Genomic DNA, 24,745 nt, shown 5'->3' with positions numbered 1-24,745 from the left:
CCAAATGTGTTATTACATTTTTTGTGTGTTTGCCATTTGTTTTTTATTAGTGCTTTTTTTTAATAAACTTTAATATTAGATTTTCATTAAGGATGTGAGCTAGTAATTAGATGATTTAATTAACAATTTGTAGTTGTTGTTTGTGTCACGTTATTAAAAAACAAAAATTTCACCATAATTAGTCCAGTTGCTTAAATAACAATTACAATTAAATACATACACATATACAGAACCTACGACTGAATTAAAAATCTTATCAGACCCTCCAGATAGTTCCCTTTCCAGTAAGAATACGGGGATTAACTAAATCCGATGTTATTCGCTGATAATGTAGCTTTCTACTGGTGTAAATTTTAAAAATCGACTTCGTAGAGTATATCCATAATAAACGAACAACGAAATAAATCTTACCTGTTTATTAGCCGACGCTCGCCGTTTTACCCGCGTAGTTCCTGTTCCCGAGAGAATATAGGGATGAAACATAGCCTATGAGACTCCCAAATAACGTGGCTTTCTAGTGCTAAAAGAATTTTTTAATCTGTTTATTAGATCCAGAGATTACTCTTTACAAAATTACTAACTTTACCTCTTTATAATATTAGTATATTATATAGAGCCGTGATAGCCCAGTGGATATGACCTCTGCCTTCGATTCCGGAGGGTGTGGGTTCGAATCCGGTCCGGGGTATGTACCTCCAACTTTTCAGTTGTGTGCATTTTAAGAAATTAAATATCACGTGTCACAAACGGTGATTTTCTTAATTCTCTGCGTGTGTGAAGTCTGCCAATCCGCATTGGGTCAGCATGCTGGATGGACTATTGCCCTAGCCCCTCTCATTCTCAGAGGAGACTTGAGCTCAGCAGTGAGCCGAACCTGGGTTGATAATGATGATGATGATGTATATTAGTATAGACAATGTAGACTCAGCTTTATAAACACCTGCTTTAGACGAAAGGTTAATGATTTGTGCATAAATATCAAAATACTGGCTGACTAAAATAATACGTAACACGTTTTCCGATCTGTGGAATTTTTACGATTTACTTAATATTCTACTTAATTTCAATAGGTTACCGGACATTACGAGAGTTCCAATCACGTTAAACTATCGTTGTGTGAACCCTAAGTCATCATTATCATCATTATCATCAATATCAGCCGATGGACGTCTGCTGGATATAGGCCTCTTGCATGGACTTCCAAACACAACGGTCTCGACCCGCCAGCATCCAGCGGCTCCAACCCGCTTGATTTCTTCGGTCTACCTAGTGGGGGGTCGACCAACCATGCGCTTTCCGGTTCGGGGTCACTATTCCAGCACCTTGGGACCCCAACGTCCATCGGCTGTTCGAACTATGTGGCCTGCCCATTGCCACTTCAGCGTCGCGACTCGCTGAGCTGTCTTTGTCAGTGACTTTGGTTCGTCTGACCTCATTTCTGATTCGATCACGCAGAGAAACCCCAAGTATAGCTCGCTCCATCGCACTTTAAGCCTTCTATTAAGGCCCTTAGTTAGCCTACGGTTCCGAGACTTGGTTGCTAACTATGGGCTAACTATGAACTGGCTTAAAAACCGACCAAGTGTGTGTCGAGCCAAGCGCATTGTTGGGTTCCGTAGATGAAATCAACACTTTAAACTTTAAAATATATTAATATTTTTTGTCGATTCGATTTAATTCATTCGTTATTATATTTCACACATTACATAGGCACATTACATAATCTATACTTATAAAAAAACTGGTCGAATTCTATACATTAATTCGCATACCGGGCATACCGGACGCCAGCGCCATCTAGAATCTATACTTTTAATAAAATTTCTGTACATTTTGGACATTCTGTACATTAAAGATGTTTTGAAAATTTTTGTTAGGGGCATTATGTACTGAAGCTAAAATATTTTTTTTCGATTTTTAACAGACTTCAAAAAAGGTTTCGAGGAGGTTTCTCAATTTGACCGTATATATTTTTTTGTCTGTCCGTGTTTTTTTGTTATTCGGGCATCACGCTGAAACTACTGAATGAATTCAAATGAAACTTGGCACGGTTCAAGACCATAATACGGAGAAGGTTATAGGATACTTTTAATTGCGAAAATAAAATAAGAAAGGGTTGAAATAGGGGTTGAGAGTTTGTATGGAAAATCCTTTAAAATTTTTTTCATAAATTATAAAAAATACGAAATATAAGATGATTAAAATTTTTTTAAAATTAAACCTCCTTAAGTGGTGAAATGGGGCTTGAAAGTTTACATCGATTTCCACGCAGACGAAGTCACGGGCGTCCGCTAGTGTAATATAATTTAGTTCATAATCTATTAGAAATGCTAATTCAAATTTAGAGTTAGAACACGTGCCTCTACTCGCAATATGAATAATTATAACTTCGAGTTAATTATGATAAGAATTAGCAGTTATTTATTCTGTTCTCTCTCACATCTGTTCTGTAACGATGTTTTGTATAACTGGCAATAATTGAATTCTCTATCTGTCTCTTTCTATAGTATGGCGGTAGACAGAGAGAGTCAAAATTCACATTTGTGAGTTACACAATACATTGTTACAGAATAGATGGAGAGAGTAGAGATGGATTCCATAAGATAGAAAAAACCAGACTGAGTTTGTTGTGGGTTCTTCTCGGACCAAGGTGCGTTTGGAACCCTCATAAATTTTAAGTATTCGACTAATTATTATAAAGCTGAAAGCTTTATTAGTTTGTTTGTTTGACTTCGTATAGTCTATAATAAACGAACAACTAAACAAATCTTACCTCTTTATTAGCCGACGCTCGCCGTTTCACCCGCGTAGTTCCCGTTCCCGAGAGAGTAAAGGGATGAAACATAACCTATGACACTCGCAATTCATGTGGCTTTCTAGTGCTAAAATAATTTTTAAATATGTTTAGTAGATCGAGAGATTCTTCATTATTAACCCATATTCGGCTCACTACTGCGCTCGAGTCTCCCCTCAGAATGAGAGAGGTTAGGCCAACAGTCCACCACGCTGGCCCAATGCAGATTGGCAGACTTCACACACGCAGAGAGTTAAGAAAATTCTCTGGTATGCAGGTTTCCTCACGATGTTTTTCCTTTACCGTTTGAGACACGTGATATTTAATTTCTTAAAATGCACATAACTGAAAAATTGGAGGTGCATGCCTCGGACCGGATTCGAACCCACGCCCTCCGGTATCGAAGGTAGAGGTCATATCCACTGGGCTATCACGGCTGATATTATTATTGCTGTTATGGTTTAGTCAGTGCATTTTGCATCTAGTGACTGACATAATAATGATGATGTTAATCTTGATGATAATGAAAACATTGATAATCTTGATGATAATGATAATTTTCTCTAATTTTCACTGACTGATATTAATGTGGAAAGGTTTATTTATACCACTTTATCATGCTATTGTCTTGGTTGACGTATATCTTGTTAAGCGCTGTGCACATGTGCCTATGCAAGAAAAAATATAACTTATTATACTCGGTCTAATGCCGCGTAGAAATTTTCGTTATGGCGAAATAATGGTATTCGTTTAGATCTTGGATAGCATTTTTTTTTCTACAACTTAGCCCTTGACTACAATATAACCTGATGGTAATTGATAATGCAATTTAAGACGGAAGCCGGCGAACTTGTTAGGAGTGGGATGAAAATCCACACCCCTTTCGGTTTCTACACGACATACCGAAACGTCTTTGTCGGTAGGGTGGTAACTAGCCACGTCCAAAGCTCACCAACCATACCTAGACCAAATAAGAAAACCTCAATCGGCCCAGCCGGCGATCGAACTCAGGACCTCTGTGTTGTAAATCCACCGCGCTTACCGCTGCGCCACAGAGGCCGTCAAATTTATACATGTAATCTATACGAATATTTTAGAGAGGGAAGGTTGATTGTTTGTTTCTATTGAAACTCCCCTGCTTTCTGCTCTGAAACTCCTGTACCGATTTGAAAAAATTCTTCTTGGAAAGCGACACTATCCCCGAGTGCTATAGGCTTGTATTTAAAAAAATAGAGATGCTTCATAAAACTACAAGGATTAAAAAAATACCTACAATATTGCTTACATCGTATTCGCTGCAAAAACTATATTGATGATAGAATTAAATTATGACTGCGACTTTGTAGAATACTTATTTATAAAACCTTTTATACTACTATTAATAGTCTTTTAATTATATGACATTGACAATTTTTATAGTCATGACACAATAACTGTTCTTATATTTAAAAAATAATGGATATGCCGCCGTTAGAAAATGCTCATTGTTTGTATCTTGGTATAATTGTTATCAAAATAAACTACTTTAGATTCAAGACTACTTCAATACCTATGATTAACTTTCTAAATTATTCAATTTGGACACTTCGTAAGATAAAAGTTTAAAATTGTAATTATTATAAGAAAAAGTCGCCTTTGGTGGAAGGTAGCTTAGAACCAGGAGACGGGCAAAAGATACTTAGGGAAGGGGTAGAGTAGGGGTAGGGCAGGCTAGGGTTAGATTAGATAGGGTAGATTAGGGGTATAATACCCTATTATATAAAGACAAAGCGAAGCTTGGCCGGATCTACTATTTCTTAATAAATTGATATCTGCATAATATCGGACTTCTGTGAATTGTGAGTCATCAATAGCAAAGAAAACCCACTTGTATTTGTTTATTTAGCACAAGCATGTCACGTGTAACAGATAAACGAGTAAAAACATGAATGAGGAAATACGTAGTCAATATATCTGTAGAAGGGATCTGTAACCTTCACAGTGGGTTGAGTTTTTGTCACTTTACTTAACTCATCTGTGATAGCCCAGTGGATATCCTCTGCCTTCGACTCGAAGGGCATAGGTTCGATTCTGTTCCGGGGCATGCACTATTCTTTTCATCACGTGTCTGAAACGGTGAAGGAAAAACATTGTGAGGAAACCGGCATATCTGAGATTTTTTTTCTGAATTCTTTTTGTGACAATTCGCATTGGTCCAGCGTGGTGGGATATTAGCCTAACACCTCTGATTCTGAGAGGAAACTTGTGAAACAGTGAGTCGAATATGGGTGTTAATGATGACTTAACTAATATAATCATTTTTAATAATTACTAGGCTGATTGTTTGATGTTGTTTTTTATTAATTTATGTATTTGTATTTCCTATGAGTTTGCAAACCTCAACTTTATTTACACATTCGTGTAAATAAGGTATGAAGTAAAACATGCTTTATTAACACGAATTAATATTACTGTTAGAAAAAATAAAAAGAATCACAAAATTAAGTAAATGCTGATTGGTTTATACAAAATAGGCTTTAGACGAAGATCAAACTTGATGGTATGGATTTTTTCCTCTAAGAATGAGAGGGGTTAGGCCGACAGTCCACCACGTTGACCCAATGCGGATTGGCAGGCTTCACACACGCAGAGAATTATGAAAATACTCTGACATGCAGGTTTCCTCACGATGTTTTACCTTCACCGTTTGAGACACGTGATATCTAATTTCTTAAAATGCACTCAACTGAAAAGTTGGAGATGCATGCCCCGGACCGGATTTAAACCTACACTCTCCGGAATCGGAGGCAGAGGTCATATCCACTATACAACATACATTTAACATGATACACGCTTGTCTATAAATGCCTATATCCTAGGTTTCAAATATGTTGAAGTTGTAAGAAAACTAAGAACTCAAGAAAACTATCTTTATAGACCCTCGTGTGTAGTCGTGCGACTATAAAAATTTTTGTTTACTATACTCGAAAGATATTTTTTTCCTATTCAATAACCATTTACTGCCTCCAGTAACTGGGAGAGTGTGAACCGGCCGTAAATCCAAAACCAGCAATTTGTTATTTGAGCTGACATTGTGAATTCCGTCACCATGAATAATTTACTGAGCTCGCTTCATTGATTAATTGACAAATAAATAATAATGAATCTTTGCAGATACGTCGTACTACTTGGTATTTAATTATTTTTACGTATTAAAATCGCATTTTAATATGTTAATGGATTATGAAAAAAAACTTCTTTCTCGTAAATAACGTAGAACAATTGTAAGGTTTGGTAGGTTTTAAAATTTCTCAGTATATAATGAGGACATGAATGAGTCAGGTAGCCGATTTGAGGTCATAGATTCAATCAATACTGACTGATGTCATATTAAATGCGAAAATATGGGGGTGCGTGTGTGTATTTGTTACTTCCCACTCAATTTTCAGCGATACGTGTGCGTGTGTGTGTGTGTCTATGAATAACAGCGTTACGTTTTTGGTGCGCAACCCATTCTGCGCACCTTTCACCGTGCGCTGCCCCCAACAGCGTGCACATGCGTGCGGGAGCGCACGCCGCAGCCTGCTGCTCCTCGGTTGCGCACCTTTCACTTTTCAGGCATGTATTGAGACGTACATAGTGCGGGACAACATACACCTATTTAGGCTTAAAGAGGTGTGGATTTTCATCCTCCGCCTAACAAATTAGTCCGCTTTCATCTTAGATTGCATCATCACTTACCATCAGGTGAGATTGTCAAGGGCTAATTTGTAAAGAATAAAAAAATATATTATTAGTCATGTCCAAATATGTTTTAACAACAAAACATGCAGCAATAAACACTAATCGGTCGAGTCGGTCGAAATAAAATCAGCCGGAATTCGAACCCGGAACTTTTCACAAGGCCACGTCCGCTGCGCTAGGTCGACATATTTACCATCTATTTACGAGTTAAATTGAAATTAATGATAGTAATGATTACCTAGTGCGGCCGAGTGGATGAGATCAGAATAATGATTAATAGTTTTGCCACCACAGAATAGAGAAAGATACAGAATGACTCTCTCTATGTTGTGAAGTAAAGCCGGTGAAACCCCATAAAAAACGACACGCGTTTGACATCCGCATGTTGCTAAATACAAATTATAAAAAACCTTATACAAACTTTTTTCATAATTTGTATTTTACTAACAACAATTACTTAAATTAATATCATACTCGTAATAAACTTACTAAAAAAAAAAAATATCACGTGTTTCAAATGGTGAAGGAAAAACATCGTGAGGAAACCTGTACACCAGAGAATTTTCTTAATTCTCTGCGTGTGTGAGGTCTGCCAGTCCGCATTGGGCCAGCGTGGTGGACTATTGGCCTAACCCCTCTATATGGCCTATAGCCTTCCTCGATAAATAGGCTATGTAACACTGAAAGAATTTTTCAAATCGGACCAGTAGTTCCTAAGATTAGCGCGTTCAAACAAACGAACAAACTCAACATTATTGTATTAGTATATGTAGTTCTGGTAATTCGTTGTTTTATCCAACCATGTAATATTATTTATTATCTAAAACAGATTTCATATCAGAAATGTTATCAGTTATGTTTGTGTATTTTGTTATCAAACTTGTCGCGACAGTTCTTTTTTAAGACATATTTTAAGTCGTAATTTTTTTGTACTAAAGGTTAAAGCCCATTGGACCCATTTAGCGCCTGCTTAGTACCGCCTCGTTCAGTGTCCATCGATTTCGCCTACGGTTGGATGCCGGGTGCTAACCAGTAATTTTAGTCCATGCATCTTCCTCGTGCATAAACTGCTTACGTACAGAAAATCAGACAAAATGCCTTTATTTCAATAATAGCATCTCTCGGTTTTACCTGCGTAATTCCCATTTTCGAGAGAATGCAGGAATAAAATATACCCTATGACACTCACATATAACGTGGCTTTCTAGTGGTAATAGAATAAAATAGAAAACACAATTGTTAACACAACGAAGGCGAAAGTTTCCGAAGTATATGTAGTGAATTCATGCTAGAATACCTACTAACCGTTCGAGGCAAGACGGTGCTGACGAGAACCACTAGTGAGCTATGACCTTAACAGATGCAAGTATTTTAGTTTTAAATTATGTTGTACTAGCGGTTATAGACATCTTTAATCCGGCTCTATCGCAAAATCGGTTCATCGTGCATACCTACTAACAATAAACTACCTCCCTGCCAAATTTCAGCTTGTTTTCGCATTTATATAGTAAGGTTGAAATAGATACATAAAATTAATCTATACAAAAATTATAAAGCGGAAGAGTTTGTTTGTTTTGTTTGAACACGCTAATCTCAGGAACTACTGGTCCGATTTAAAAAAATCTTTCAGTGTTAGATAGTTCATTTGTCGAGGAAGGCTATAATCTATATATTATCCCCGTATTCCTACAGGATCGGGAACCACGCGGGTGATACCGCGCGATGTTTGATAGTACTTAATAAAACAATAATACTAAATATTATAATTCCACATCACTTCACACATCACTTCTTAGTCCCAAAGTAAAGCCTATGGTATGTGTAATATGATATCGGATTGTATCAAGTAAATACCTTATTGTATGAATAAAATACATAAAAATACTTATACACTGGAAAACACCAATACTCATCACACAAATATTTTCCAGTTTCAGAATCGAACCTGCTATTCACTTCGCCACTCTCCGAACCACGACCACCACCACTTGTCACCACCCCTAAATGACGAGCACGACCACTTTGTCACGTAGGTCTGTATCGATGAAAAAAAAAATATTCAAATCGGTCCAGGCATCTTCGAGTAATCAGGTAACATACATACAACAAAAACAAAAACATACAGATGAATTGAGAACCTTCTCCTTTTTTTAATATCGGTTAAAAAGCAGAAAAAAAATTATTTAAAGCATAGAACCTAGATTATTCTTATAGTCAATAAATCCATATCTAATGTCCATAATAGAACAAAAGGGCCTCCTGAAAATTCATGTAAAACTTTTGACATTAAAGCCAATCTCAATAAAACTTTCGCTACCAAAGAACAAAGAACTCATCAAATTATAGATAGAACCCAATTAAAGTATACCTCAGAAAACTTGTAATTTTCTGATCGAAAACCATCGTGAAGTCTTAAATTCAACTAATATTATAAACGCGAAAGTTTGTATGGATGTTTGGATGTTTGTTATTCTTTAACGCTGGCTGAAAATTGGAATGGAAATAGGTTTTACTCTGGATTAACACATAGGCTACTTTTTATCCCGAAAAAATCCATGGTTTCCCGAGATTTGCGAAAACGAGATTTTGATGATATGAATGTTTGTTACTCTTTCACGCTTCGACTATTGAACCGAATTAGCTGAATTTGCTATTGAGATATATTATAGCAAAACTCATGGTTCCCGAAGGATTTCTGAAAAACTAAATTCCACGCGGACGAAGTCGCGGGCGTCCGCTAGTTACTAACTAAATTATGAAATTTTTGTACAGATTCTTTGATGTGCAATCTAAGATGGAAGTGGGCTAACTTGTTAGGTGGAGTATGAAAATCCACACCCCTTTCGGTTTCTACACGACATCGTACCGGAACGCAAAATCACTTGCCGGTACCTCTTTGTCGGTAGGGTGGTACCTAGCCACGGCCGAAGAATCCCACCAGCAAATCTAAATATACACTTACCATCAGGTAAGGTCATGGTCAAAAGAAAAAATAAAATGTATAATAAGTGATAAAAAATGTTTTTTGTTTTTACGATCCAGTTTCCTATCTTTTAAAGTTTTTGAAGGAGTTGGCTTGGAGCTGTGCCATATCGGGGATTTATTCTCTGCCGCGTCCGGGTCATTTGTACCCTGGGCTTACATTCTAGATACGTTTTTAAGATAAAACGTAATAGGTATCTTCTTTAAAGATATTTTTTGCTGAAATGAGACTTTATATAATGCCGCGTAAAATTTTGCTTTTAGATGTAGGTACTTTAAGTAATGTGTTTCCATACCTACATATTTCGGTATCAACCAATATTCGGCTCACTGCTGAGCTCGAGTCTCCTCTCAGAATGTTTAGACCAATAGTCCACCACGCTGGCCCAATGCGGATTGGCATTATTTGGATAGATTGTTTGTATGTAATGAATAGACTCCGGAACTTTTTGTTTGATTTGTGATTTTGATGGTATGAGTGTTTGTTATTCTTTCACGGCTGGACTACTGAACCGAATCGCCTGAAATTCGAAGTAGAGATAGATTATAGTCTGGACTAACACATAGGCTACTTTTTTAAAAAAAATTCCACGCGGACGAAGTCGCTGGCGTCCGCTAAAAGTAAATTATAAAAAAAACCACGTTCAAAGTCAAACCATACTCGTCATTATCGGATGACGTCATCGAACTGAAGTTTGAAGGTCAATATGCTGAAAGCTTTTCTATCTTTAGCCGGTTTCTTTAACTGCACATAGCAGAGTTCAGTGCACTCCCTTAAACCATTTGCATCTTTGATTCTGCATATCGTCAAAGAGTAAAAAAATCGTTTGTAAGTTTGGGTGTACTCTTCTATAACAAGATCCCCAAGACTGTGATGGACCTACCAATGCATAGCTTTAAGCAATGTGTTAAAAACATTTACTTAGTCGAGGTTACTACACCATTGATGAGTTCCTCATGATAAAGTTGCTTGGAGGCCGTTGGATCAGATTTCACCTTCACACAGGAAGTAAAACTATAAGAAATTGTTATGTTGTCATCAATTGCAAATTACAATATTGTATGGTTTTTTTTAAAAGAGCAACTGTTAGTTTATTGCCGGTTTCTTCTGAACGAACCTGCCCTTCGAACCGGTGGTAGAATCTTTACAAATAGTCAACTAACGTGTCAAAAAGCCTACTTGAAATAAATGAATTTTGAATTTGAATTTTAGATCGGCTGCTCTTTTGCCACATATCTTCTCCAAGATTACTTATGTATATACAGGGTGTTGCGGAGTATTTCCCATAACTTCAAGGTTTTGACAAGTCATCTTATAGGAGTATTTCCGCTCCTATAAGATGACTTGTCAAAACCTTGAATAACAATTTTTTTACTATCTATGTAACACACGCCTTTATCTATCCTTAAATTTTAAAATTCGTAATCGTAGTGGTAATATCGATATCGACGAGATATTGCACCTGGCACCCCGCATTTCACTAGTAAGCTACTTCATGATATTTATCAATGAATAAGTTTGGCTAGTTCATAATATAAGGATGCGATTTAAGGGACACAATTTAACATCTATTAAAAAAAAAATATTTTTTTACTCCGAAACTATTCATTTTAGAACACGTGTTCCTTAGATATTTTTAATTATTTTCCTTACGAAATATAGCCCTAGAGTTATAGGAAAAACTCTTGAGCAACCTGTATATTTATGGCGGTAACTAGCCACGGTCGAACTCCCACAAGCTATTCAACTAGGCAACCTATTTGCAATGTGTCACTGTGAATAGTGTCTATCATTTATTTCTTACTAGTGTACGCCCGCGACTTCGTCCGCCCTTAGACCTATTTAATCCCTTACAGTAGTATCGCTGTAAAAATGGAGTAACTTTTCCCGTTTTCCCAACATTTTCCTTCACTGCTCTAGTCCTATTGATTGTAGCGTGATGAAAATATACTATAACTTGCCCAGAAGTATGAAGAATAATTGTACCAAGTTTCGTTAAAATCCGTCGAGAAGTTTTTGTTTCTATTTTATAAAAATTTTACTGATTGCATTTTTGGCATCAGTATCGATCACTAATCACTCCCTGATAGTTATTTTGGAACTATATTTCATGTACAGAATTTACCTCTCTACAAATTTATTGTAAGTATAGTAGATATAGATTTCTTTTCAATAATAAATAACAGATGAGGGTAAATATTTCTAATGCCGGATCCTAGACCATAAAAATGTTCTTGGAAAGAAATCGAAGTGTGTTTGCAGGAGTTTAAGATAAGCGATATGGCAAAACAAATGAACCGAAAGTTAGATGTACTTTTAACCGAATTCGGCCATCTTTAATAAGGAAAGTTAGTGTGCAGATAAATGTTCCCTGAGTATGGGAGATGTAACGATAAATCACAGATTTGGCAGACTCTCCAAGGTGTAATAAATGTATTAGGACTATTACTATCAGCAGGGTTGTTATGTTACTCGGTGTACCATTCAAGTAATCAGTCACTACATCGATTTTCGTTTTAGTAATCATCTAACATTGTGTTTTCAACGAAATGACACAATTATCGTAATTTTACGCAAAGTAACACTAGTCTAGTGTTGGTAGCAGGTAGTAACGTTATTTTTACGAAAAAACTGATATTTACCTTATTTTGTCGAAATATTCATGTTAGACTATTGTTAAAACAAGACATCATTGCCACTTGATCTTAAATGGCGTAGTCAAGGTAATTTCGGAGAAATAATTATATTAGATAATCGCAAAAACGAAAAGGTGTAGTAGTGACTCATTGTTTGAGAAACCTCCTCCTTTTTGAAGTCGGTTAACACGTTTGCTGCGCATTGATTTTTCTGTACTTTATTCTGCCGCGTTACGAGGTCTTTTGACCTCGTACTAAAACTTTATGTGGTGTGGTACGAGGTCCGTCGACCTCGTATATCTTGAAGACTAGACTAGCTACTAGCTAGCTAGACTTACGAGGTCAATTGACCTCGTACGTGTTAAAAATAAGAAAAGCTTACACTGTTTCTCGCGGACTAAGTCGCAAGCAAACGCTAGTATAGAATACGTAATAGAATAAACTAAAAATAGCAACCGGACTGAATGGCCAAGTGTAATGATTATTTAGCAATAATTCACGCTGATGGGAAGCAATAGGAAAATTGTCGGCGATCGAACGGTGGACCATCGGCTCTGTTTCACGGCCGCGGCTAAATGGAGGAAGCGACAATTGCTCTGTTAAGATACAGCTAATGGGCATAGGACGGAAGCCTGCGTTAACCAGACATACCGCATTTTATGAAGGCTGAAATGGGGAATTTCGGGTGAATAAGGTTGGCACCGCCTTCACTTTTAATTTAGAGGGTCTTTGTATTGGAAGTCAGTTGTTTTTTTTTATTAAAATTTTTATTTTTCCATTTTTAGTGTTACCTACCTACTGAGTGAAAACTAAAATTAATAAGCAAATACTACCTTGTCTCACTTACAAAATTTCAGTCCCCCTTTATTAAGGAAATATGAATTTCTAAACAAGAAATATATCCAAGCGTAAAATATATATCATAACCAATGAGAGGTTCCCTTAACTGTCCTTCGTCTTTATTACCAGATCTCTAATGCAGTCACCCTATCGCCATGCCGACCGATTTAGCGTTCCGGTACGATGTCTGAGGTGTGGGTAGAATAAAATTATACCTCTTCCAAGTAAGCCCGTCATCTCTTCCAAGTAATCATCATTCATCTTAGACTGCATGTTTAGATATTTTCTATGGGATATCATGAGCAATGGCTAGTTATAAATGGCAAAAACGTACTGCCAAGGGATTTAGCGTTCCGGTACGATGCCGTGTAGAAACCGAAAGGGGTGTGAATTGTCATCCTCCTCCTACCAAGTTAGTCCGCTTCGAACTTAGACTGCATCATCACTTACTACCAGGTGTGATTGCCTTGCCGTCAGCTTGAACGCTAGAGACCGTTAATTTTGATCTTTAACGATGTTTTTCGAACGGTTGTCGCAAACTGGCGACTGAATTTATGATTCCTCATGATATCCTGCAGGTAATATAAAAAAAATATTTTAACATTTGAGGCTCTGGAACCTTAAAACCGGCTATCTTTCATAGCCACCATGGCCCAAACTGGCTATCATACTTTTACGTACGGTAGGACGTTATTACCTATTGTTTAATCACACTAATATTATAAAGGCGAAAGTTTAAGTTAGTCTATGTTAGTTCCTCCTTTACGCTGCGGCCACTAAAGCGATTTGGCTGAAATTTGGAATAGAAATAGATTGTACTCTGGATTAACACATAGGCTACTTTTCATCCTGAAAAAAATATGATTTTCGTGGGATTTGTGAATAACTGAATTCCATGCGGACGAAGGGCGTTCGCTAGTATGAGATAAACTTTCTGCCTCCATAATGGGGAATGTCTGACTATCACAGGCCCTCGGTTTACAACGAGTTGTATGTCCGCGTATCTCTTACGGATATCTCTTGTTATAAGATGATGGTGATGAATTCACATTCAAAAATCGGTTGTCTGCAAAGTCGGTTTACTGACGATAGTTGAACGTGACAACGTCATAAGAAAATACTGATGGAATGGTTGCATTTTTCAAAAGAAAATGTTCGTTTTTCTAAAATACTGTTTAATAATCTTCATAGATCTGAATATACTTTATTTCTTGTAAAAAAAAGTTGGCAACCCTAGAGCGAGGAAACGACGCATGACGTCATCTTGTTTCGAGTGTGCAGCCGGCTCCATCGAATTACAAGATGTTGTCACGTCAAAAACAATGGGAATTTTGAGTGCCGACACAATTATCATTATCAACCCATATTCGGCTCACTGTTGAGCTCAAGTCTCCTCTCAGAATGAGAGGGGTTAGGCAAATAGTCCACTACGCTGGCCCAATGCGGATTGGGAGACTTCACACACGCCGAGAATTAAGAAAATTCTCTGGTATGCAGGTTTCCTCACGATGTTATCTTTTACCGTTTGATACACGTGATATTTAATTTCTTAAAATGCACACAACTGAAAAGTTGGAGGTGCATGCCTCGGACCGGTTTCGAACCTACGGCGTCCGGAATCGGAGGTAGAGATCATATCCACTGGGCTATCACGGCCTTCATATTTTCATACATGCCCCTAAATCCAATCTACTACTTACTATATGCAATTGCATACGTTTTTATAATAAACTGCCACATGAAATCACTGGCATGTCTCTCAATAAGATCAAAGTTTTTATTAAACGTAAGCTTATAGACAAGTCGTATTATAGTGTCAATGATTACGTAAATGACAAAATTGCTTGGAAATGAAATGTATTACATGACAGGCTACTTATGTACCTTTTGTTAAATGGTGATAAACTAAAAAAGGATAAACCTGGCTGAGTTTGTTGTGGGCTCTTCTCGGACCAAGGCGCGTATGGAACCCTCGTAACTTTAATTTTAAGTTTTCGAATAATTATTATCACCATTATCTTAAGTTTAATATTATTACCTGACAACTAATGAACAATGGCTAAATGGCAAAAAAAAACTAGACTATAGTACATAGTTAGTGCCTTATCAACATGATATTGCTGGTAGAGTGACGTCATGACGTTTTTTTTAATAAATTAGACGCCGTGTCAATAATACCGATAAGCTACCGAAATCCTAAGATTTAATCTGATATTTCAGCGATACTGTGTATCGGGTTGATAGTAGATTGAATGTGTTAAATCTGCTGTGTACAAGTTGTTATCATTGACAGATTGCAGGTTGATTTCGATCTTGCAATGTCATGGTTGTTTTACAACTATTTTCGAAAGTGGAGATGCTAAAAGTGCACTTACTCGAGTGTTATCTGAGCCATTACAGTGCCTGACCCTCATTTAGTAGATACGGTGCTAGACCCACCACGTTGCTAAATTGCAGTGTCACGGGGATCCATTCGATTTCGTAGAATAAATTCTCTTTAACAATAACCCCCCAAGCCGTGATAGCTCAGTGGATATGACCTCTGCCTCCGATTCCGGAGGGTGTGGTCCGGGACATGCACCTCCAACTTTTCAGTTGTGTGCATTTTAAGAAATTAAATATCACGTGTCTCAAACGGTGAAGGAAAACATCGTGAGGAAACCTGCATACCAGAGAATTATCTTAATTCTCTGCGTGTGTGAAGTCTGCCAATCCGCATTGGGCCAACGTGGTGGACTAATGGTCTTACCCCTCTCATTCTGAGAGGAGACTCGAGCTCAGCAGTGAGCCGAATATGGGTTGATGACGACGATTAACAATAACCATCAGATATTATCATAAAAATCTAATGGTCATAAACGGTTGTTAAAACTAGAGTAATATAGTGTGTAATTATACATATGTGTTACACGATAATTTTTTTTACAAGTTAGCCCTTGACTGCAATCTCACCTGATGGTAAGTGATGATGCAACCTAAGATGGAAGCGAGCTAACTTGTTAGGAGGAGGATGAAAATCCACACCCCTTTCGGTTTCTACACATCGTACCGGAACGCTAAATCGCTTGTGGGACGTCTTTTTTTTTTAAATAGCTTAACACTATAATTAATGGATGATTAACAGGTATCTAAACTAAGAAAGAACTTGTATTATAGATACCTGTGCTCTTTGTCGGTAGGGTGGTAACTAGCCACGGCCGAAGCCGAAACCTCAATCGAACCAGCCGGGGATCGAACCCAGGTGGCTGTCAACGAGTTTATGAGTAAGAAGCTTATTGCCCAAATCAAAAATCGTGTTAAAATTTTCCCAAAACAGATTTGAGGGGATGAATAATAAAAATATCATTACTTGTATTGTTTGCAGACCGTTTCCCCCAATTTGAGAGCAAAGCAAGTAGAAACAAAATTTTGGGGAAGAGAGCACGGACAAAATTACTTTGTAAAACAAAATTCCCTGGAAATTCCCGTTTTTATTGTCCGCCATTTATTTTTCTTTTTCATAGACAGCGAGATAATATTTTTGTTAGATCTTATTTTCTGAATATTTAAGCGAGGTCTAATGTTTTTATTTATAACTAGCGGACGCCCGCGACTTCGTCCGCGTGGAAATCAATGTAAGCTTTCAAGCCCCATTTCACCCCCTTCTTATTTTATTTTCTCGTGATATTATAATCTGCCGTCATATTGTGTGAAAATACTGATTATAATTTAACATTTTTTAACCGACTTCAAAAAGGAGGAGGTTCTCAATTCGGTCGGTATTTTTTTTTTTTTTTTCTTTCTCTCATTTATTTATTACTTCTTTTTTTTTTTATTTTTAACAATAGAAGTATAAAATACAAAACATTATTAAAAATTTATAAAAAAATAATTCCCCCCCGCTGCGGGACATTTGAGTGCCCAAGCAACCAGTGGTCAGGGTTCCAGAGTGAGGAACCTCACAATACGCGCCGTCTCAAGAATCACTGCCTTTTATATCCGACTCTTGATCCAACAGTTATTTAACATTATAATTAGATTACTATAAGGGCAGATTATAATATCCAGAATGAGATTATAAACTAATGTATTTTACAATCTAACGGTAACATATATATATATATAAATATAATGGAATTATAGACAAAATTGTGCATGTGTGCGCTCAGTGGAGTAGTTAAATTCGGATCTCTTTTTGCGGTGATTTTGTAGGGACGTAATCTATCTATAGTATAAAATTATCATCGGCTCTATTAAGATTCGAACCCAGGACGTAATCATAGTCTCACCACTAAATCAAAGAGGCAAGCACTCTAATAAATGTAAAGAAAACTGGCAGCACACATTGTAGCAGTTAATAACCTATTTGCAGCCAATTACCATGTAAAATGCATCACGGAAGTACGTCTGAGGTATTGTACGCTTCATATGCAAATGAGATCGTGCGCGGGGCGTAAGAAACACTCTATAATGTGCTAACTGCACGTCAGTTCTGTGTCTAATCGATTGTCTTAGTTATTTAGCTAGCCACGACTCCCTTACCTTACCTTAGCAGCCGATAGACGTCCACTGCTGGACGTAAGTCTCTTGAATGGTCCTCCAGGCACAACTTAGGGTTGTGGGTCGACCAACATTGCGCTTTCCGATGCGGGGTCGCCATTCCAGCACCTTGAGACCCCAACGTCCATCGGCTCTTCAAACTATACGGTCTGCCCATTGCCACTTCAGCTTCGCGAGTCACTGAGCTATGTCAGTGAGTTTGGTTCGTCTGCGGATCTCCTCATTCCTGATTCGATCACGCAGAGAAACTCCAAGCATAGCTCGCTCCATCGCCCGCTGAGTGACTTTGAGCCTTTTAATAAGGCCCTGGCAACACGCACTGTTCGAAGACTTTCGTCTTCAAGCACTGAGGAATTTCGGAGGAAAAGACGTCGCGGAGTTTCCCGAATGCTGCCCAGTCGAGCTGGATTCGGCGATTCACCTCTTTCTCAATATTGGACCTACCTAACTGGACTGTTTGTCCTCAGAGTCCTCAACAACTGTCCACCACTGTACGACAAGGCGATGGAAATTGTACAAATGGTTAGGGCTGCAATTGACAAAAGATAACTTTTCATCAACTGCAGTCCTAATCTGATCCATTTTAAAACAGAGAGGCATATTCGCTTAGCGAAAAATCTCTTTAAATAAAGAAAAAAATACATTTTCGATTGCGCTGCGCTTGGTCAGTCTTTCTCTTTGAGATAAGTCAACATCACACATTTTCCGCCTGTCAATCAATGCGCACGATGAGTAACTCACGACGCCATTTGCATGTGAAAAGGTGCATTTCATTACTGAATTTCCTTAATGCGTTGTAAGTCATGCGGATATCTCCTGTGTTATACACTTATTTACTTTCATCATTCATGCATTTATTCATTCATTTGTCGTTTAAGAAACCTTCGCTCATTTTAAGAAATTAAATATCACGTGTCTCAAACGGTGAAGGAAAACATCGTGAGGAAACCTGCACACCAGAGAATTTCTTAATTCTCTGCGTGTGTGAAGTCTGCCAATTCGCATTGGGTCAGCGTGGTGGACTATTGGCCTAACCTCTCTCATTCTAAGAGGACGATTTGACGATCGTGGCGCAGTGGTATGCGTGGTGGTTTACTAGACGGAGGTCCTGGGTTCGATCCCCGGCTGGGCCAATTGAGGTTTTCTTATTAATATTAAAACTACCTACGTACGTAGGTAGTTTTAATATTATTCTAGGTACAATTTTATAAACTTGAAATATAGTTTTGATAAAACCTCAATATTTTAAATAACATTAAGCCGACGCACCGCGTAGTTTCCATTTCCGTGAGAGGAAATACAGCCTATATAAAATACAGCCTACGACACTTGAAAATAACTTGACCTTTCTAGTGGTAAAAGGTTTTTTAAAATCAGTTTAGTAGATCCAGAGATTACTCCCTAGATTACCACGAACTTTACCTCTCTGTAATATTAGTATAGATATAGATTTTCTTTTTCGTTTGTTTGTTATGATTTATCTCAAAAACACCTCGACATATTTTAGAAATTCTTTCACGATTGCCATATTGTCAGCGAATAACATAACTGCTATGTTTTATCTCCGCCTTCCGTAAACATGTTATTGTAAATAATTGAAATTGTTTCCAAATTTTAATAATATTTAATAGAAAATTGTGTTTCTCCTTACTTAGAAGAAGAAAATCGCGTGAAAAATATCGCCAAGCAGCTAAACCTGCTAAGGCTTCAGCAGGCCGTATGTCTTGCACGGAAAAACTAATGAAAGTCTTCGCAATTTATGGGCACTTAGACGGTTATTGCAAAGGCATTTGAATTGTGCTTTGTATTGTTTCAAATAGCATTCTTATGTGTTTACTCTTGTATTATACAAGAAAAAAGTTAGGAGCCTGATATTTGGGTAAATGATATTTCAAAGTGTTAACTTCGTTATGACTATTTCAAATAAACAATTTGCAATACTTTTCTTGATTGATTATTTTTTGAAAAATACATATACTAACATTATGAAATGTTTCTTTGTTTGGACGTTTGTTACTCTTAAACGCCGCTACTACTAAAGCGATTTGGCTGATACTTGGAATGGAAATAGATTTTACTCTGGATTAACACCTAGGCTACTTTTCATGGTTCCCGCGGGATTTGTGAAAAACTGATTGATCCACGCGGATGAAGTCGCGGGCGTCCGCTACTATGTGAATAAACCTAAGGATAACGTCTGTAAATCACACTAATATTATAAAGGTGAAAGTTTGTGTGTAAGTGTGTAAGTATGTTTGTTCTTTTACGCTGCGGCTACTGAAGCGATTTGGCTGAAATTTGAAATGCAAATAGATTTTACTCTGGATTAATACATAGGCTACTTTTCATTTCAAAAAAATCCGTGGTTCCCGCGGGATTTGTGATAAACTGAACTCCACGCGGATATAGTCGCGCGTCCCCTAATACTTTTCTCTTTACTTTATAAAACACTAGCCCACGCCCGCGATTTGTCCGCGTGAAACTCGATGTAAACTTTCAACTACCCCTATCCTACCCCTACCCTACCCCTACCCTACCTCTACCCTACTCCTACCTACCCCTACCCTACTTTTCTGATTGTTTTTTTACACCTTGTGTCCGAAAAACCCAAATATCTTACGGAACCCTATTTTTTCCAAAACAAAATTTAGACTTTGTTACCTGTGGATAATGTAGCTTTCGAATGGTGAAAGAACTTTTTAAATCGGTCCAGTAGTTTTTGAGCCTATTCATTACAATCAAACAAACATACAAACAAAGTTTCCTCTTTATAATATTGTATAGATGCAATCAAAAAAGCTACTCAATTATTAATTACGACGTACAGTACTATCACGAGTTGTGCAGCGATGTCCATGCACCTTATCATGCGATAAGCAGATTAACGTCACCCATTAATACTACCCGTAAACAGCTCAACTGCAATGCGAATTAATATTATACGCATTTATTACCCGATTATGGGTGGATAGGATAAGGTGTTGTGATTTTAACTAACTGGGCTTGTGATAATAGCCCATGGTGCGTGGAACATTTTTACAATAGGGATGATGACAGTTTTTTAAATCTATATACATATATAAAAGAAAGTCGTGTTAGTTACTCCACTTATAACTCAAGAACGGCTGAACCGATTTAGCTGAAAATTGGCAGGGAGGTAGTTTAGAGCCAGGAGAAGGACATAGGATACTTTTTATCCCGTTCAACAGCATTCCCGTGTGACTTGACATGAAACGCCAAACGCAAATGAAAGCTATGTAATTGACGTATAATGACAGATATGTAATGACGTATGGATGAAGGAGTAAGGTAGGAGTAGGGTAGGGGTAGGGTGGGGATAGGGTAAGGGTAGGGTAGGGGTAGGGTAGGGGTAGGGTAGGGGTAGAGTAGGGGTAGGTTAGGGTAGTGGTAGGGTAGGGGTAGTTAAAGTTTACATCGAGTTTCACGCGGACGAAGTCGCGGGCGTCCGCTAGTTGTACATAAATTTAGAGTATGCTAATAATAAAGCAATTTTGTAAAAGTAACAGGGTATCTGCGATCATTACTTTCGGAGCTACAGGGATTTTAAGAGTTAGATTTGCGGCGATTTCTTCAAAGTGATCAGAAGGTAACACTAACGATATTATTTTTCGCTTTTTAGTTTTGTAATTTTGAAGTCTGAACCGATTTTCATGAAAATTAAATGGGACCAATCTGGAACTTTTCAAACAAAAAAAGAATTTTTAAAATCGGTTAGGAAATGACGAAGTTAATGAGGTAACAAACATAAAAAACTCTTTTTTTTAGAAGTCTGATAATATTTCCATATACCCTCTCTTATAAGGAAGGGAGGCATGACCTTGTTTCTATTAAAATAGGCTATTCAATGACGATAATAAAAAAATCCAGGTTCAATCAACAGAAAGTGAAGTTGTATTATATAGCCCGAGGTATCGATTGGAGGGTGAATATTTAAAATAGAAACATCACTCGATAGTTCCCACATACATCATTCATGGCCAATTACAATGGGATATGAAATAGAATGAAATCGTTGCACGAATCGAGAATGCTCTTGAATTATTCTTGCACAACTTTTCTCTGCTCTCTCTTTGACTATGTACCGACTCTTTCGGAAGATCAAATACACTCCTAAACTATGATAATTTGTGTGAATTTACATGCTCTTTTGAAAGATCAAATACATTATTGTCTAATATTACGAATATATCCGATTTTTTTTAAACAAAACAAAACTTTTATTATTTACTAGCTGACGACGCACGGTCTCACCTGCGTGGTTTCCGTTCCCGTGGGAATACGGGGATAATAAATAGCCTATAGCCTTCCCCGATAAATCGGGTATCTAACACTGAAAAAATTTTTCAAATCGGACCAGTAATTCCTGAGATTAGCGCGTTCAAACAAACTCTTCAGCTTTGTAATATTAGTATGGATTTACAGAAAAATAGAAACAATCGATGTCAGTAACTTCGTAAATCTCCGTTATCTTTAGGTTTATTCACATACTAGCGGACGCTCGCGACTTCGTCCGCGTGGAAATCAATGTAATCTTTCAAGCCCTATTTTACCACTTTAGGGGTTCAATTTTATTTTTTTTGAATTAGATACATTATATTTCGTATTTTCTTTATGATTTATAAACAAATTTTTAAAACTGTAACTCTAAAAATGAAGGACTTTCCATACAAGCTTTCAACCCCTATTTCACCCCTTTTTCATTTTAAATATCCTACAACCTTCCCCGTATTATGGTCTTAAACCGTGCTAAGTTTCATTTGAGTTAATTCAGTAGTTTCTAATTATATGTAAGTCCGAGGCTATGTCGTCGGGACACTTATTGTCAATCAGCTCACGTACAATGGTGTTGCCAGCTAAAAATATCAGCATAACCAATCCGTAAGTTGATATTACATTTAACTTTGGAAAAACTCGTTAAAAGTACAACAGAAGATTGTTGGGGGATACTTATCATTTATGTCGACATTTTTGTAATGGAAATATTTTTTTTACAATCTCAATGGCCCGGTGTTTTATGGCATTGGATCAGTGTCTTAGGTTCGAATTCTAGGTCGGGCTTCGTAATAATGAACTTTTCTTTAAAAATAAATCAGGGAAAATTCCAAAGTCCCAGTCAAGATTCCAACACAGGACGTCGGTTCGGACGTTAGTTGTAAGTTCGGACGTTAGTTGTAAGATTTAAGACTCGAATGCATGACCTCGTGATCCGAATCCATTTAGGCTAATCACTGTACCAACGAACTTAAAAAGAGATTAGTTGTAGAAAATCTCAAATATCCTGTGTTAGATTTTTTTGTAGCCATGAGGTTACAAAAAATTCTAATAATGCCACTATCCAATACTTTTTGCTGGTCTCTGCTAACAGAAGTTTCATGAGGTCAGTTTGATACTCTTGATATTGAACTAGGACTCCGACATCTATACTATAATATTATAAAGCTGAAGAGTTTATTTGTTTGTTTGATTGATTGAACGCGCTAATCTCAGGGATTACTGGTCCGGTTTGAAAAAATATTTCTGTGTTAGATAGCCCATTTATCGACGAAGGCTATAGGCTATATATTGTCCCCGTATTAATTATCTGCTAGGGACATATTTGTCCCTACTGTCGTCAAAGGGTTAAGAAGTAAACTCCAATAAACTCCAAAAATTCTAAACGCAAACGTTTCATAATCAAATAAAAATCATTGAAAATATGAAAACCACGTAACTCCATTTCTAATCTGAATAAAAGCCGCAGTTCAAAGATGCTTTTATTTAGATTGAAACGAAGTATTACGAAATTCGATTTGTTTTACGGAAAATATGAACAACGTAAAAATATATGGTGGATGATATTGATGGAGCGAGAGCATGCGAGAGCTAGACATACCCCATATACTTATATGTAAATACTAAGTTTAAGCAATGTGTTAAAAACATTTACTTTGTCGAGGTACACAATGAAAATGAAATGGAACCAACCTGGAAGTATATTATTTCAAAAAAAAAATTAATTTTCAAAATTGGGTAATAAATGACGAATTTATGAGGTAACAAGCATTAAAAAAAACGCGTAGAATTAAGAACCTCCTCCATTTTTGAAGTCTGTTGAAAGTGCAGTACATCTGGCTATCGCAGGCCTATTATGAAAAAATAAATGTGTTCATTTGGAAACGTTCATTTTTTGATTCGGTGAACTCGTTAAGCCGGCAATCAAGCATTGCTGATTGCTTTTGGATTTTCATTATTTTTCACACATTTATACTGGCTTTACAAATGGGACGTGTGACTTTTTTCTTTATATTGACAAATTAGCTGTTTTTACTACGTGTTTTTTTAAATATTTTTAGCAGACTCAGAAGTGGATTACAAAAATAAGAAACCAATTTCGAACGCAGATCAGGGCAACTTAATTAACTTTAAATGAAACTGTAACCAAAATAAGACCCTAGAATGGTAGAGAACTTGAGTGGAGTCACACACTTGTGAACGTTGAGTGTAGGGTTAAGGGTGCCCTTGAAAGTTAACCAACACTCTCCTTTTCCACTCAAGTCACTCTCCCCGCCTATCCCAAGTAACCAATAAGGAGATGTGGACACAACAAGAGATGTGGACGGCTCGAACGCCACGATGAGAAACCGTCTAAATCAACGACTGTACCATAGAGACATTATCAACCCATATTCGGCTCACTGTTGAGCTCGAAACCGACTTCAGCTCCCGAGCTCGAGTCTCCTTACAGAATGAGAGGGGTTAGACCAATAGTCCACCACGCTGGCCCAATGCGGTTTGGCAGACTTTACACACGCAGAGAATTGAGAAAATTCTCTGGTATGCAGGTTTCCTCACGATGTTTTTCCTTTACAGTTTGATATTTAATTTCTTAAAATGCACACAACTGAAAATTTTGAGGTGCATGCCCCGGACAGGATTCGATCCCACACACACGGAATCGGAGGCAGATGTCATATCCACTGGGCTATCACGGCTCATAAAGACATTATACATTATTAACTAAGATTACCGTACGTAAATACTAGATGTTCGAAGCGTAGTAAATTGGAACACGTTCCCAATCTATAGGGATTCATAGTAATCAAACAACTGTTGACCAGCGAAAGCTTGCCTGCCTTAATGGTCCTGTGGTTAGGTTGTCACGAGGTTCTGGGTTCGATTGCTGATTTAAATACTTATTTATTAGTCTACAAAAAACATATTTAAATTAAG

The 24,745-nt window shown here is 37.3% G+C and overlaps 1 protein-coding gene across 2 annotated transcripts in view; it reads left to right on the top strand.

The window, feature by feature from the left end:
* The window catches only part of LOC112055289 (5-hydroxytryptamine receptor 1-like), a 158,124-nt gene that overhangs the window by 21,762 nt on the left and 111,617 nt on the right, over window positions 1–24,745 (top strand). Inside the window, exon 2 of one of the 2 annotated variants that reach the window (XM_052888921.1) lies at window positions 8,449–8,550. The exons of the other annotated variant lie outside the window; for it this stretch is intronic. The gene's annotated coding sequence lies outside the window, so the exon portion shown is untranslated. The remainder of the gene's footprint in view (window positions 1–8,448; window positions 8,551–24,745) is intronic. 2 annotated transcript variants of the gene reach the window in all.

Source organism: Bicyclus anynana, chromosome 24 (assembly GCF_947172395.1).
Source record: "Bicyclus anynana chromosome 24, ilBicAnyn1.1, whole genome shotgun sequence".
Taxonomy (NCBI): domain Eukaryota; kingdom Metazoa; phylum Arthropoda; class Insecta; order Lepidoptera; family Nymphalidae; genus Bicyclus; species Bicyclus anynana.
This window is presented reverse-complemented; position numbering and strand designations above follow the sequence as displayed.